A 16,959-nucleotide genomic window follows, 5' to 3' on the forward strand; every position below is an offset into this window, starting at 1 on the left:
TACATTAACATGCACAGATATTTATGCAGTTGAACAGTTGTACCTACAAGGGCAATGATGCATCAATCTAAACAAGGACAGTTTGATCTGGAGGGGATATGTATGCTGCCCTCAGACCCCTGTATTTCTTTAAATCCATAAAAGTGAAGCCAAACCCTGAGTTACATTTGAGACAAACAACTATAATGGCTTTCCATTTTAAAGATGTAGCTTCTTTAGTCACCTATAGTGGTAAGCATTTCCAAAATGTACATTACCTTTCAGGACTTTAGCAGACATATTGTACTACTTCCTCATTCTCTACAAAGGGAGAAACAAGCCTTGAAGAATGAAATAACTGACACGGTTTACACTTCTAGAGGAGTTCCATCATTTCAACATGGCAAAGACACAGCAGGACGATCGCATATTTTCCTGTAGGTAGCTACTACCACTTAAAATTCATACATAAGCTGGGAACAAAAGGCTTCATTGGCCGTGGAACAAATATGTTTTTAATGTCTGAAATGAAAACACTTTGGACTTAGGCTGGCTACTATCCTTTTAAACAGCAAAAATGCCCAAATGATTGTGATGTAATCACAGCAAGTGATAATCTGTGCTTTTGCTCTCATGTGCTTTTGTCCAAAAAGTTCTAACAAATATGCTACTTGCTCAGTTTCCCCTGCAGACACACTAAGCAGTCATCCTGTGTTGTTCACTGAACAAGAAGAGGAGGAGTTTTGAATCTAAAGACAAGTATATTCTTCACAAAAGGGCAAGTTTGCATACTAGATGTTCAATCAGTTCTCTCTCTCTCTCTTATGGGCCTGCAACCAGGCTATTATTTATAAAAGACAGGTGAAGAAGGGATTGGTTTTATTCTTAAATTATATGCTGCTAAACCATTTTTCTAACAGTCTGTTCTAAATCTGCCATTGATTTAGTGTCAGCCACGTGAACCACCTCGGCTTAGTGAATTCACAAAACTGATGCAACACATGCACCAATTAAATGGATTTTGTTGAGAATTTAATCATCAATTTGATCAACCGGAATGACTTACTGTGGAACTTTGTTTTATGACAAATAGTAGTTTTCCAACTTGATTGTCTCTGTGTATCTTAAGATGTTGTATTTTTAAATGGAGGGTATTTTCAAACTTGTCACCTTCTCCAAACTTGTCACCTTCTTTTTTCAGCACTTGAAATTAAGGTTTATGAAATTCTGACTGTGAAATGAATTTTTCTATTGGAAGACTGCATGCCAAAAGTTATTTATTGTTGAGCAATTATTATGTATTTGTTCATATTTATTTATTGATTATTGATTGTGATCTGACAGCATCAGTCTAACTTCACCATGGAGATGACACTGTAGAAATATCTCAAAAAATTTTAAGTCTTCATAAAATTTTGCTTTTTAAATTGCTGAAAGGGAATGAATGATCTCAGCAAAATTAATTATTTTCTTTTAATTAATTCCAACCAAGACATTAATGTCCACTTTACCAAAGAAACTTATTTGGTTGGTTTCAAGTTAGTGTTTGGTGTCCATTTACCAAAGAAAATGTTCCATCATCAAAATGATTTTTCCTGGTCAATTAAAATACTGTGATGCTTGGGCCTTCCGAAGGAAAGTAAGAAAAGCCAAGGTAAGAGGAATAATATTCTCTCATAAGAGGAATGATATTCTGTCCTTTGGTGGAATTCAACAGACGATGTAAATTCACAAGGGAATTGGTGTTTACAAGAAAGAAAATGATAATTGAAATTGGATGTTGTTATTCTGACATGCAGTAATGTTCCAACAAGTACCATGAGGGATACACAGGCTAAAAGTACATTTCGTTCCAGAGAAAATGGAAAACAAACCTTCATGAAAATATCTGTCCATTGTTCCTGCTAATAACTATGGTGGGTGTGTGTGTGTGTGTGTGTGTGTGTGTGTGTGTGTGTGTGTGTGGTGTTTGTTTTGGGTCAGGTTCATTTTGCTTGTTTGTTTAATGGATTGGCTGGGTTTAATTTTTATTGGGGAAGGGGTTGTCTTCAATTTGCTTTTATTTAGTTCGTGATTTTTGTTCATGTGGCTTCTGCTTCTGTTCCCACTCTCACCTCTATATTTTCAGTTAGAAGTGAAATAATTAGAGGTCTCCTCCATGGATGCAGCTACTAATGCCATCTATTGCTCTAAAAAGACCCTTGAGAAACTGTTTATTTTGAATAACCACTGCCCAATTGTCTGTGGCATTCTAAGACTATGACACTACCTTCCTCCAACCCCAGCAACAGACCTTGGCTGTGTCCCTCATGAGAAAAGGTCAAATGGAGAGCCATCTTCGGGGTGTTGTACGCTATGAGGCAAAGCCTCTTGAACACAAATGGTACCCTCTTCATAATGGCTTTATTCCTTTGGATCCTATTAAAGTTTCCCTGCAGCTTGTACCAGTGTTTGACCTCTGTGAATCTCTGTTTCTTCATCTGTACATTGGGGATTAAAAAAATCAGTAAATATCTTTAAATTCAGCCAATTTTGAGTGCCTAATATTACCTATACATTGTTCTAAAGACTGGGAACACACAAGAAAAAAATGAGATACAGCATTATTTTGTCTTGGAGACTTAAGTTTGAGTGATGTTGAGGGTTGGCTGTGGGGAGTTAGATGGTGTTTGGGAAGCATTTGGGTCAAAAAAAAGAGAGAATTCAAGAAGTTATTATCTTTAATTTGCCGACTTTCCCCAATAGCAGTAGGGCTCAGGATACAAACTTAAAAACTATATCTAGTCCTCAGACTATATCTATGTAAAATGCAATGGGTCACCACAGAAGGCTGTTGATTCTTGATTTTATGAGCTCACATTAAAAGTAATATGGATCACCATGTGGTGGGAATGAGTGTAAAGAAGGTGCAAACCTGGATGTTAGGGTTGGACTACAAACCTTAAAATGGGATATAGATATCTGATGAGTATCTGGAGAGCATCACTTCTTACTGGTTATTTCTGGTTTGTCTGGTGACATTTGAACATTCCTTTGGGGAGATTTGTTTTTAAGTTTGTGCTAAATAAAAAGCACCAGGTGTTAGAAAATCAAGTTCCTCTTCTTTTACAAGCATGTGGAAGGTAAAGGAAAATATTATATTGGTACTACAATGGCAAAAAAAAAAAAACCTGTGAATGATAGAGTCAACACATGGCCGAGGCCCTCCCTGTGGAGACTACAACTGTTTATTTTTGTTCCATGCCAGTCTAGGAGAAAACAAAAAGGGAACCATATGAACTAGAATCAGCTCACCTGAACAGGCAGCATCAATATGTTCTCCCCAGCCTGCCTCTCATGTGCCCTGTCCCGTTGCCCAGGTGATCTATTTGAAATTTTCTTTGATATCTTATGAGTATGCCATGCAAGAAAAAGGAAATGAGAGGCCAGAAAGCTGTAGCCTCCACATAGAGTTTTGAGTTAGAATAAAATTAGTACCACAAGGCTTCCAAGAAGCCTACTTAATAGAGAACAGGGGTTTCTTTTCAGACTACAAAGAAAGCCTGTATACATGAAAAAAAAAAAAAAAACCCTGAGACTTAGCGAAGGTATTCACAGATTTGGAATAGTTGGAAGCTGACACAGGACTATAATTGAAATATAGTTTCTAGCGTCAATTTATTTTTCATTCTGCCACTTTACTGCCAAATACCAGGTATCTAACTTATGGGTTCTCAACACAGGGACCATGAATGAACTGGGGAAGAGAAGAACTCTCGACTTCCCTAATATTAAATTACAAGCAGAAAAACATGTGTATGTTCAGAATATACATTTTACTTAGGAAAGGATTCATAATTGTCATCAGATTCTAAAAGAGTTCTCTATGACCTACTGCACTGTCCTAAAGTAATAAAGACCTCAGTGGGAGAGTTATTCTGCTGTCCTTATTTTGGCTACTGGCCAGTCAAGGACTTCTCATTTTTCTCAAAGGAGTTCATGATGCTTCCAAATATTGGTGTCTTAATGTCAAGCCTAGTACCTACTTCTATTCATTTATTCTTCATTCACTTTTTCATTTATTTTTTATCCTGTAAACATTTCCACTGTTAATTTATGTAAAAACATAGCTCATGATGAAGGACCAAGAGAGAATTTCTCTACATTGTGCCCTTGTTGCCAAAAGGAACACCAAGGTACTAGAATACTTTCACTGCTATGCCAAAGTCTATATAAGCGGGTCTCAACCTTGCTAATGCTGTGACCCTTTAATAAAGTTCCTCATGTCCTGGTGATCCCTAACCATAAAATTATTTTTGTTGCTATTCACAACAGCAGTTTTGCTACCATTATGAATTGTAATGTACAAATCTGTGTTTTCTGATAGACCTAGGCAACCCCTTCCTTGTAGAAGTGTGGTTAGATAGCCACAAGAATTGCAACCCACAAGTTGAGAACTACTTGTCTATGTAGCCTCAAAATTATAAAAAACATAATCCATTGATATACACAGACTAGGAAACTGATAAAGCCTACAGAAAGAAATGTACCCTGTCAAATAACTAGAAAAAGAACACCATATTTCCAGGTTATTTGGTTACATACTCCTTGGCAACAACATATTACATCTCTGGAATATCTTGCTTCCAAGTGATCCTTATCTCAAACTGTGTACACCAAGCTCTTTTGTACATACTTGTGGTGGCTGACCTGACAACAATAATGGGAAAAAGAATCTTGATCATCTTGATAACAATGATGATGGAAAATAAATTATTACCATGGACAGATGAGGACATTCAGAGAGAGTGTTCTTGCATACATAAGCAAATAAGTCTAATTCTTTTGACTACTAAGCAGAAGCTAGGCATTGTATAGTTTGACTGAGGAAGCACCTGATGGTTGTACTTACTTTAGCATAAATGTTAAGCACATGGAAACCTTCTGTGTTTACCTAAGGTAAGGTTGAGAGAATCAGAGGTTCACCTTCTTTGAACATAAATCACCAAAAACCCATCTCTGTCACTTATAACATTCTTTGCCAAGCCATTGTAAGGTAAGTCTTCTGAGGTGAAGGAATACTAGTTCCACTTTGTAGCATCTAATATGAAGCCCAAGGGCTATATAGTTGTTGGGATCTAGAAACAACTTTGTCTAAGAGTGCTATCACAAACTGAATTGGCTGACTATTCCAAGTCTATTTCAGGCTCACTCCTAAGAAAAACTCATAACATTTTCTTTGACAAAACAATATCCTAGTATTGTTTTCTGCTGACATGTATTTGCCTCACTTTTTCAAATACTCTTTTAATTAATGTAATTTTATTAAATTATTTTTGCCTGCTGTACCAGAGTCACCAAATCAATTGCCATGATGCTTCCATGATGCCTCCAAAAACTATGGATGACTAGGCAAAACTGGCAATAACTCTTTGGCTCTGCTCCACATACACACAGTTAGGCATTATACACACACACACACACACACACACACACACACACACACACACATATATATATATATATGCATATATATATGAGCCTATATTACACAGAAGTACATGTACGTGTATAAAACACCTAAACAAGTCTTTAAGTATACATGATATATGTGTGCACATTTAATGTATGTATGTACATACATTTGCATGCTACTTTTTGCAGTATTCTTAGCAAATGTAAGGATGTTAAAATACCTTCCTTGGCAGGTGGCCCTTTATGTTTTATGAAGGCAGGCCAAGAGCTTCCACCATACATAGAAAATGCTACAGAACAATATTTTCACCTTCTATATGCTCCCCATGTATTAACATATCTGAGATCAGTCAAACAATGTGCTTTAAGGAGAAGAAATATGAACATGTAATTTACAAATTGCTAATGAATAGTTCCATGGTTGAAATGTGCATTTGATGAAAAATTCTAAGTCATGAATAATAGCAAAACCACGAAATGAAAGAAAATTCTCCCAAAGTCTAGAGTTGTGAAATTTTATCTAGAATCACTGATTCTATTGAAAGGAAAAGTCCATTGAATGGAAAGGGGTGCAGGAAATAAAATAAGGACATAAGGCATGATCACTCTATCTTGCTAAATTATCATCTTGGAAAAGAGTGATTATTGTTTATTCATCCACAACATCAATTTGGTAAAACGTCAGTGACTGTCATATGCAACAAGAAAAGAAGACATAATCCATAGAAACCTTTTTATCTAAAAACCAAAACCAAAACCAAAACCAAAACAAACAAAGAAAACACTTAGATGTCTATAACACAACCTTTACACCCAATGCTCAGGGAATATCATGGAAAAGAGGGTGGAGAGATTGTTTGAGCCTGAGGACCTGAAGAACTGCTGCAAGATCATGTCTTCTGGACATGACTAAAATGCTGTACCCATGAACTTTCAGTATGGTTCCCTGCATAAAACTACATAATCCATACCAACCAATATCCCAAACATGAATGGAAGAACATTTCTCAAGGTGCTTCCCGTAGATAAAGAGCTAAAGGCAGTGAATGAGTGAATGGCAGCTGAGGAAGGATGATACAGTTTCATTTTGGGTCACTCACTCCTAAGTGGCCAACCTTAAACACATGCACAAATAGGAAGCAATAATTGAGCACAGTAGGGTGTGTGTGTGTGTGTGTGTGTGTGTGTGTGTGTGTGTGTGTGTGTTTTAAGAAATAATTCACAAAGATCTAAGAGAAGTTGAGATGGGAAAGAGATGTGAAGAAATCATGCAAATACAGAGAATTTATGTATAAAATTCTCAAAACTATAGAAATAAATCTAAAGACTAAATAAAAACCATTAATTCAATGAAGTTATGTATTTCTAGAAAATTCTAGCTAACTTACAAATGCAGTTGGGGAACTCCCTCCCAAAACACATACACAGACAACATTTTGAAATACACCTGTACTATGCAGTTTAGGCGAATCCAAAATTCACATCAATCTTCCCACTTCAAATTTTTCAGTTATAGACTTACAATGAGGGAGGGTGTGTATCACTATTTTTATTTCCTTGATTGTGGGAGGAGCCAGGAGTTTGCAATAGGGTTCTTTGTGTAGCCACAGCTGTCCTGGAGCAAGCTCTGAAGACCAGGCTGGCCTCAAACTCACAGAGAACCTCCTGCATCTACTAAAACTTTACATGGGGAAAAAAGCAAATACTGGGAAGGTGAAGTCAACTAGATCTAGTTGATTCTAGTCTACTAGATGTGAAAATTATAGAAATTCCCTACAGGATAGCTAGAAATATGCAAACTTGTCAGATACCTCAAAGGATAAAGGTTTTCACTGTAAGACTGAAGAACTAAATTTGATCCTCAGGACTTACATAGTGTAAGGAGATGACCAACTCCATAAAGTTGTCCTCTGACCTTCACACATGTATCATGGCATGTGTGTTCCTCCAATATAAAATAAATAAATGAACAACAAACCTTAAATTTAAAAATTTAAGGATATTAAATCCTCAATCTATAGTTTTAAATTTTTGTTTTTTGAAAATAGATTTTTCTCATAAATTATATTCTCATTATGGTTTTGTCTCTCCTTTATCCTGCAAATTTCCACTTACATCCAGATCCGTATCCTTTCTATCTCTTCTTAGAAAATAGACAGGCACGTCCTAAGGAATCAAAAAATGAATACAATAAAATAAACAAAGTAAATTAATCTGTACCTTTTTAATGAACTTAGAGGACCCTACACTTTATTATTTATTGACCTATAATTCCTCTTCAACAACTTACTCAGAACACAGTAAGATTCTTTTCTTATGGCTACTGATATTATAATTTACCCACGCTTCTCGATCCATTTCCCAGTTTAAAATATATGAGCTGAATTACTTAATGATAGGTCAAATAAGAAAAAAAAGTCAGCTCAGTTTTAGTTCATATTTCATCAAATTACCTTAAATGTACCAGTGCTTGGAAGCTGTAGAAAATTATTTTTACACTGTACATTTATTTTTTACCATTAAAAGAAATATTGGTTGATAAATATTAACAACAAAATATCAACAAAGGTTAAATGTTTATCATTATTATTGATTTTGTTTTTGTCTAGCAAAATTTCATTATACTTTTATCATTTAAAACAATTTTAAATTGTCATATATTTTGATCATATTCTTCTATCCTCCAAGTTTTTCTTGGTCCTCTCCCCTTTCCTAAACACCCAACTTATTTTTTTTCTCAAAAATCAAATAAAAACCAAATACAATTTGAACAGATGAATAGCAAAACAGAAAAATTCATACCAAATATTTTGTTATTTTTTTAAAGATTTCCACCATAGACAGAAAATTATCTAAATATAAAAATGTGTTTCTTCTTTTACTCCTCCTAAAATTTCATATTTATTTTATAAATTTTGTGACTAAAACATACTTTTTAACTTGTATCCATTGAATAACATACTATATTTCTCACAGTACCATTTATACATTTCAGAAAACTTTTTGTTTTTTCTTGAAACACCAGTTATGCTGAAACCAGTTGGGTTTCTTTACACTAGGCAAATAGATGATTCTATTAACAATAAATTATTCTTTAATTAGAAAAATGTATCCAAACACTGGAAAACATAATTAGTTATCAGTTCTGAGAAGGATAAGCAAAAAAAAATGCTGGAACTAACAGTACAGTTGCCCCTCCAGCTTGACAAAATGTGAGTCACATCACTTTCATCTATGACAGACAACACTTGGTTAGGTAAGATTTAATGGAAAACTTTCCCAAGAGAATTTCTCAAAGGAAATGGAAACTATTTCTAGAAAGGAACTTTAATAAACCCCTTACTAAGGAACTAGTTATTGAAAATTAATAGCTAATGGGGAGAAGAATGTTTCTTTGTTGAGAAAGTAATCATTGACGAGATTAAAAGTGTTCCAGGGGATGCCTGAAATTCATTCATATATGGGTAGAACTAATTGAATTTAGTGACTTAATAAAAGAAATTACAAGATGTTAGGAGATAGGTATTTGTCTTAGTTGGGGTTTTACTGCTGTGAAGAGGCAGCATGACCAAGGCAAGTCTTATAAAGGACAACATTTAATTGCAACTGGCTTACAGGTTCAGAAGTTCAGTCTATGTTATCAAGGCAGGAACATGGCAGCATGTAGGTAGGCATGATGCAGGAGAAGCTGAGTGTTCTACATCTTCATCTGAAAGCTGCTAGCAGAATACTAGCTTCCAGGCAACCAGGGTAAGAGTCTTAGAGCCCATATTCATAGTGACACACCTACTCTAACAGGAACACACCTTCTAATCAAGCTACTGCCTGAAACAAGAACATACAAACCACCATTACATTCCACTTCCTGGCCCCTATAGACTTGTTCAAACATATAAGTCTATGGGGGCCATACCTAAACATGGCATAATGCAAAATACATGTATTCCAACTTTAAAAGTCTCCATAGTCTATAGCTGTCTCAACAATGTTAGAAGTTCAAAGTCTCTTCTGAGATTTATCAAGTCACTTAACTGTAATTCCCAAAGAAAGACAGAAAACCAGCTGGGCAAACTCCAAACTCTGCATCTCCAAGGCTTTCAGATCTCCAACTCCTTTTTTATCTTTGTTGACTGCAACAAACTTTTTCCTGGGCTGGTTCCACTCCCTATTAGCATCTTTCCTCAGCAGATATCCTATAGCTCTAGCATCTGGAATATCTTGGGGTCTCCAAGGCAACTTCAATGTTACAACTTTTAGTTCTAATGTCTGTGATCCACACTTGATCTTCTGGGCTCCTCCAAAGGACTGGCATCACTTCTTCAGCTCCTCCCTCTGTAGCACCCTGAGCTCATGTTGATCCACTCCATTCCTGCTGTTATTCTTGATGATCATCCCATGGTACTGGCATCACCAAAACATTGGGTCTTCCATTGGAACTAGGCCTCTCATAGACACCCTTCACGGTGCCGATCCTAAAATTCTTTGCATGACCCCTTCAGTCCAGGGCTGTCAACTACACCTGTGGCTGCACCTTCACCAATGGCCTTCCATGACCTCTCACAGGGGTGCTTTTTATGACCCCTTCATGCCTTCAAAACCAGTAACACCTGGGTGTTTCTTACACATTATCAAGTACAGCAGCAACATAAGGTACAACCTTGGCTATTTCTGGAACACAGCTTCTTTGTGCTCTCAGAAGATTTCACTTCAGTGATTCTAGTCACCACTAATTCCTTAGCTCCAGCTAACCAGCATCAACTGTCCCAGTAAGCTCTTCTCCTCTTTATTATAAAGTCAGAGATACATGGGCCAAACTGCCGAGTTCTGCTCCTTGCAGGAGCTGGAACATGATCCCCTCATCACTAGATTACTCTTTTCCAACTCCTTCACTGCCTAAGCTTGGCTGTCCTGGATCTTGCTCTGTAGTTTGATCTTGAACTCAGATATCTGCATGCCTGACTCCTGGGATTAAAAGTGTGTCCTACCATTCATAGATTTAAGCTTTTCTTCACCTAGAATTTGCTCTGTCTCAGGCTGGCCTTGAACTCAGATATCTGCTCGGCTTTATCTCCTGGGATTAATGGTATGTACCACCATTACGGGACCTAAACTTAGTCAGGTAGGGTCTTGCCCCAAAGATCCATTCCCTTAATTCAATTTAATATCCTTGAATACAGAATTCAGCTCCATTTCACTTCCTGGTGCACCTTTAATTCTCTGACCATATCTTTTATATTTTTCCTTTCTATGCTTGCAATGCTTGTTCAAAATGCTCTTTATAAGTCTTAACCAGAGAACAAAGTCTCTGTCTGGCCTTTTAAAAACTGCTTTTGTCAATGCAGTTAATATAATTCTCTTTAACTTAGACTCAAGTAGACTCTTCAGACAAGGGTAAAGAGCAGCCACATTCTTAACCAGAATCTCACAGAAACAGTCTCTAGGCCACATACTGAAATTCCCCACTGAAACCTCTTGGGCCACGTCTGCATAATTCAAGCCACTCCCAGGAACAAAGTCTTCCATATTCCTACTAAGATTGCCCATTATGCTCCATTTAAAGCATTCCACTGCTTTCCAAATCCAAAGTACCAAAATCCACGATGCATGGTCAGGCCTATCATAGCAGTACCCCACTCTTGGTACCAACTTCTGTCTTAGTTAGAACTTTACTGCTTTAACAGACACTTTGACCAAGGCAAGTCTTAAAAAGGACAGCATACATTTGGGGCTGGCTGACAGGTTCAGAGGTTCAGTCCAATATCATCAAGATGGGAGCATGGCAGCATTCAAGCAGGCATGGTACAAGAGGAGTTGAGAGTTCTACATCTTTATCAGAAGGCTGCAAACAGAAGACTGACTTCCAAGTAGGGTCAGGGTCTTATAGCCCATACCCACAGTGACACAATTACTCCAACGGGACCACACCTCCTAATAGTGACACTGCCTGGATCAAATGTATAAAAACTATCACAGTATTTGTGCAATAGGGAGGAGATGGAAAGGAAAGTAGGGATAGATATGATTGTATTTCATTGTGTGCATGTATTCAATCTCAAGAACAAGGAAAATTCAAGATAAATAGATGGATAATACATGAAAAAGCCCTATCATTTTTACCTAGGTATAGTGGCACTCACCTATAATCTCAGCATTAGGTAGATTGAGGATGACTGTGAGTTCAAGGCTAGCCTGGGTTATATAGATAAATTCTGATTTGAAAAACAGAACAAAATAAAATAAATTCTCATTTTGGTAAAACATGTGTGTGTGTGTGTGTGTGTGTGTGTGTGTGTGTGTGTGTGTGTTCCATTTCATGGTGGCTAATGTCTTTTCTATATCAACAAGCCTAGATATTTCTGCTGTTCATACAGGTCAACAACTCCTAGACAGGTCTGAGGAAACCATGCACTTAAACCAGTGAGGCTAAAAAAAAGAAAGGGCAATTTGTTTAGTATTTTTCTTTTTAAAGTAGTTCAAAAAAATCAGTGCACATGGGCTGGTCTGAGGCCCTCCTGACACTTATAGCAAAGGACTGCCTGGTCTGCCTTCAGTAGAAGTGCCTAACTCTCAAGAGACTTGAGGCCCCAGGGAATGGGGAGGTTTGTAGGGAGACATCCCTTTGGGGACAGCAGGGAGAAGAAATTGGGTGAGGAAATGTAGGAAGGCAGACTGGGAAGGGGCAATGACTGGACTGCAAAAAGTAAAAGTAATTTAAAAAAAATCAGTGTAATAAAGAAGGGCCCGCTTTTCAGAAACAATTTCTCATATGTTTTTCTACATGAATTTCTTGATACCCAAATATATGTATTTATATTATTCCATACCTATGTACACAGAAACAAAATCAGCACAGAAAATCATCCCACTGATGACTGGCAATCTTACAATTCCCCTCTACCTGACTAGCTTTCAGCAAATAGTGATATTTTATGCTTGCATATAGCATTTATAGACTGTAGAAAACTTCAAGCCATTTAGTACACAAACCCCAGGAAAGGTACATGTAAAATACAGTGACTCCTTCACATATTTTCATAATAAAATTATATCTTCCAATGAACCCTTACATTTCAATTTAGGTATCAAATACCAAACATAGGGTATATTGGGATAGTTCAGTGGATAAAGCACTTGCTAAAAAAGGATGTGGCTGTTAGCTTGGTGATCATAACAGTGGGAATGAATGGATCTCTGACTATTGCCTGCTCTTGGGACTCTTTTATTGAGTTGACTTGTTTAGCCTCAACATGAGGGCATTTTCCTTGTCTTATTATATCCTGCTTTATCCTATTTGGCTGTTGTCACTGAGAACCTGCTCTCTTCTGAACAGAAACAAATGGAAAGTAGATCTGAGGGAAATAGGAAGTGGTGAAGAGTTAGAGAATTGGAGGTAGTGAAAACTTTGGTCAGAATGTATTGCATGAGAGAAGAATCCATTTTCTTTTTTTAATTGGATATTTTTTATTTATATTTTAAATGTTACTCCCTTTCTAGGTTTCCCATCCATAATCTCCCTATCCAATACCCCCATCCTCTTCTTCTATAAGGGTGTTTGCCCTCCCCAACCACTCCATTTCCTGCTCTTCACCCTGTTACTCCCCTACACTGGGGGGTCCAGCCTTGGCAGGAACAAAGGCTTCTCCTCCCATTGGTGCCAAACATGGCCATCCTCTGCTACATATACAGCTGGAGCCATGGGTCTGTCCATGTGTACTCTTTGGATAGTGGTTTAGTCCCTAGGAGCTCTGGTTGGTTGGTATTGTTGTTCTTATGGGGTTGCAAGTCCCTTCACCTCCTTCAATTCTTTCTCTAACTCCTCCAGTGGGGACCCTATTCTCAGTCCAATGGTTTGCTGATAGCATTTGCCTCTGTATTTGGCACGCTCTGGCTGAGCCTCTCAGGAGACAGCCATATAAGGCTCCTGTCAGCATGGACTTCTTGGCTTCATCAATGTTGTCTAGGATTGGTGGCTGTATATATATCGGCTGGATCCTCGGATGGGGCAGGCTCTGAATGGCCATTCCTTTATTCTCTGCTCCAAACTTTGTCTCCATATCTCCTCCTATGAATATGTTTGTCCCTCTTTTAAGAAGGACTGAAGTGGAAGTCCAAACACGGCCCAGACCAGAAGGGAACCGGTCAACAGTTCTCTGCACCCAAATCCTGTGGGAGGGAGAGCTAAGCCTTCAGAGGGTCAGACACGCCTGTGAAGCCAGAAGACACTACACTCTGCCCACATTTCTGACTCCAGAGGAAAACACCTAAAACCATCTGGGACCCCAGTGCACGGGGACCCTGGAAAACAGGCCCTCCTGTTTACCGCACTCACAGACAGCTCAAAAGCAGCCCACCATGAGCAACGTGAGCCGACGGACCACAGGTAAGACCAACTTTTATGCTCCAAGTGACCTGCCTGGTGGACTCAGGACACAGGCCCACAGAAACAGCTGAAGACCAGTAGACAGGAAAGACTACACGCACGAAAGCAGAACACTCTGTTCCCATAACTGACTGAAAGAAAACAGGAAAACAGGTCTACAGCACTCCTGACACACAGTCCTATAGGACAGTCTAGACACTGTCAGAAATAGCAGAAGAAGGTAACACCAGAGATAATCTGATGGCGAGAGTCAAGCACAGGAACCCAAGCAACAGAAACCAAGATTACATGGCATCATCGGAGCCCAATTCTCCCACCAAAGCAAACACTGAATATCCAAACACACCAGAAAAGCAAGATCTAGATTTAAAATCACATTTGATCATGATGCTGGAGGACTTCAAGAAAGACATGAAGAACTCCCTGAGAGAAACACAGAAAAACATAAACAAGTACAAGCCTATAGAGAGGAATCACAAAAATCCCTGAAAGAATTCCAGGAAAACACAATCAAACAGGTGAAGGAATTAAAAATGGAAACAGAAGCAAAAAAGAAAGAACACATGGAAACAATCCTGGATATAGAAAACCAAAGGAAGAGACAAGGAGCCATAGATACAAGCATCACCAACAGAACACAAGAGATAGAAGACAGAATCTCAGGAGCAAAAGATTCCATAGAAATCGTCGACACAACTGTCAAAGATAATGTAAAACGGAAAAAGCTACTGGCCCAAAACATACAGGAAATCCAGGACTCAATGAGAAGATCAAACCTAAGGATAATAGGTATAGAAGAGAGTGAAGACCCCGATCTCAAAGGACGAGTAAATATCTTCAACAAAATGATAGAAGAAAACTTCCCTAATCTAAAGAAAGAGATGCCATAAACCTACAAGAAGCCTACAGAACTCCAAATAGATTGGACCAGAAAAGTAACTCTTCCCGTCACATAATAGTCAAAAAACCAAATGCACAAAATAAAGAAAGAATATTAAAAGCAGTAAGGGAAAAAGGTCAAGTAACGTATACAGGCAGACTTATCAGAATCACACTAGACTTCTCACCAGAGGCTATGAAAGCCAGAAGATCCTGGACAGATGTCATGCAGACCCTAAGAGAACACAAATGCCAGCCCAGGTTACTGTATCCTGCAAAACTCTCAATTAAAATAGGTGGAGAAACCAAGATATTCCATGAAAAAACAAATTTACACAATATCTTTCTACATATCCAGTGCTAAAAAGGATAATAGATGGTAAAGCCCAACATAAGGAAGCAAGTTACACCCTAGAAAAAGAAAGAAACTAATCATCTTGGCACCAAAACAAAGAGAAGAAAAGCACACAAACATAATCTCACATTCAAATACGAATATAACAGGAAGCAATAATCACTATTCCTTAATATCTCTCAATATCAATGGCCTCAACTCCCCAATAAAAAGACATCGATTAACAAACTGATTATGCAATGAGGACCCTGCATTCTGCTGCCTTCAGGAAAGACACCTCAGAGGCAAAAACACACACTACCTCAGAGTGAAAAGCTGGATAACAACTTCCCAAGCAAATGGTCTGAAGAAGCAAGCTGGAGTAGCCATTCTAATATCAAATAAAGTCAAATTTCAACTAAAAGCCATCAAAAAAGATAAGGAAGGACACTTCATATTCATCAAAGAAAAAATCCACCAAGGTGGACTCTCAATCCATAAGATCTATGCTCCAAATACAAGGGCACCTACATACAAAAAAGAAACCTTACTAAAAAGCTCAAAGCACACATTGTACCTCACACAATAATAGTAAGAGATTTCGACCCCCCACTCTCATCAATGGACAGGTCAAGGAAACAGAAATTAAACAGAGAAATAGACAGAATAAGAGAAATCATGAACCAAATGGACTCAAAAGATATTTAAACAACATTCTATCCTAAAACAAAAGGATATACCTTCTTCTCACCACCTCATGGTACTTTCTCCAAAATTGACCATATAATTGGTCATAAAACAGGACTCAAGAGATACAGAAAGATAGAAATAATCCCATGCGTCATATCAGACCACCACGGGCTAAAGCTGGTCTTCAATAACAATAAGGGAAGAATGCCAACATATACATGGAAGTTAAACAATGCTCTACTCAATGAAAACCTGGTCAAGGAAGAAATAAAAAAAGAAATTAAAGACTTCTTAGAAATTAATGAAAATGAAGGTATAACATACCCAAACTTATGGGACACAATGAAAACTCTGCTAAGAGGAAAACTCATAGTGCTGAGTGCCTGCAGAAAGAAACAGGAGAGAGCATATGTCAGCAGCTTGACAGCACACCTAAAAGCTCTAGAACAAAAAGAAGCAAATACACCCAGGAGGAGTAGAAGACAGGAAATAATCAAACTGAGAGCTGAAATCAACCAAGTAGAAACAAAAAGGACCATAGAAAGAATCAACAGAACCAAAAGTTGGTTCTTTGAGAAAATCAACAAGATAGATAAACCCTTAGCCAGACTAACGAGAGGACACAAAGAGTGTGTCCAAATTAAAAAAATCAGAAATGAAGAGGGAGACATAACTACAGATTCAGAGGAAATTCAAAAAATCATCAGATCCTACTACAAAAGCCTATATTCTCCAAAACTTGAAAATCTGAAAAAAATGGACAATTTCCTAGAGAGATACCAGGTTCCAAAGTTAAATCAGGAACAGATAAACCATTTAAACAACCCCATAACCCCTAAAGAAATACAAGCAGTCATTAAAGGTCTCCCAACCAAAACCAGCCCAGGTCCAGAAGGGTTCAGTGCAGAATTCTATCAGACCTTCATAGAAGACCTCATACCAAGACTATCCAAACTATTCCACAAAATTGAGACAGATGGAGCACTACCGAATTCCTTCTATGAAGCCACAATTACTCTTATACCTAAACCACACTAAGACCCAACAAAGAAAGAGAACTTCAGACCAATTTCCCCTATGAATATCAATGCAAAAATACTCAATACAATTCTGGCAAACCGAATCCAAGAGCACATCAAAACAGTCATCCACCATGGTCAAGTAGGCTTCATCCAAGCCATGAAGGAGTGATTTAATATACGGAAAACCATCAACGCAATCCATTATATAAACAAACTGAAAG

Source organism: Rattus norvegicus, chromosome X (genome assembly GCF_036323735.1).
Source record: "Rattus norvegicus strain BN/NHsdMcwi chromosome X, GRCr8, whole genome shotgun sequence".
Lineage (NCBI taxonomy): Eukaryota > Metazoa > Chordata > Mammalia > Rodentia > Muridae > Rattus > Rattus norvegicus.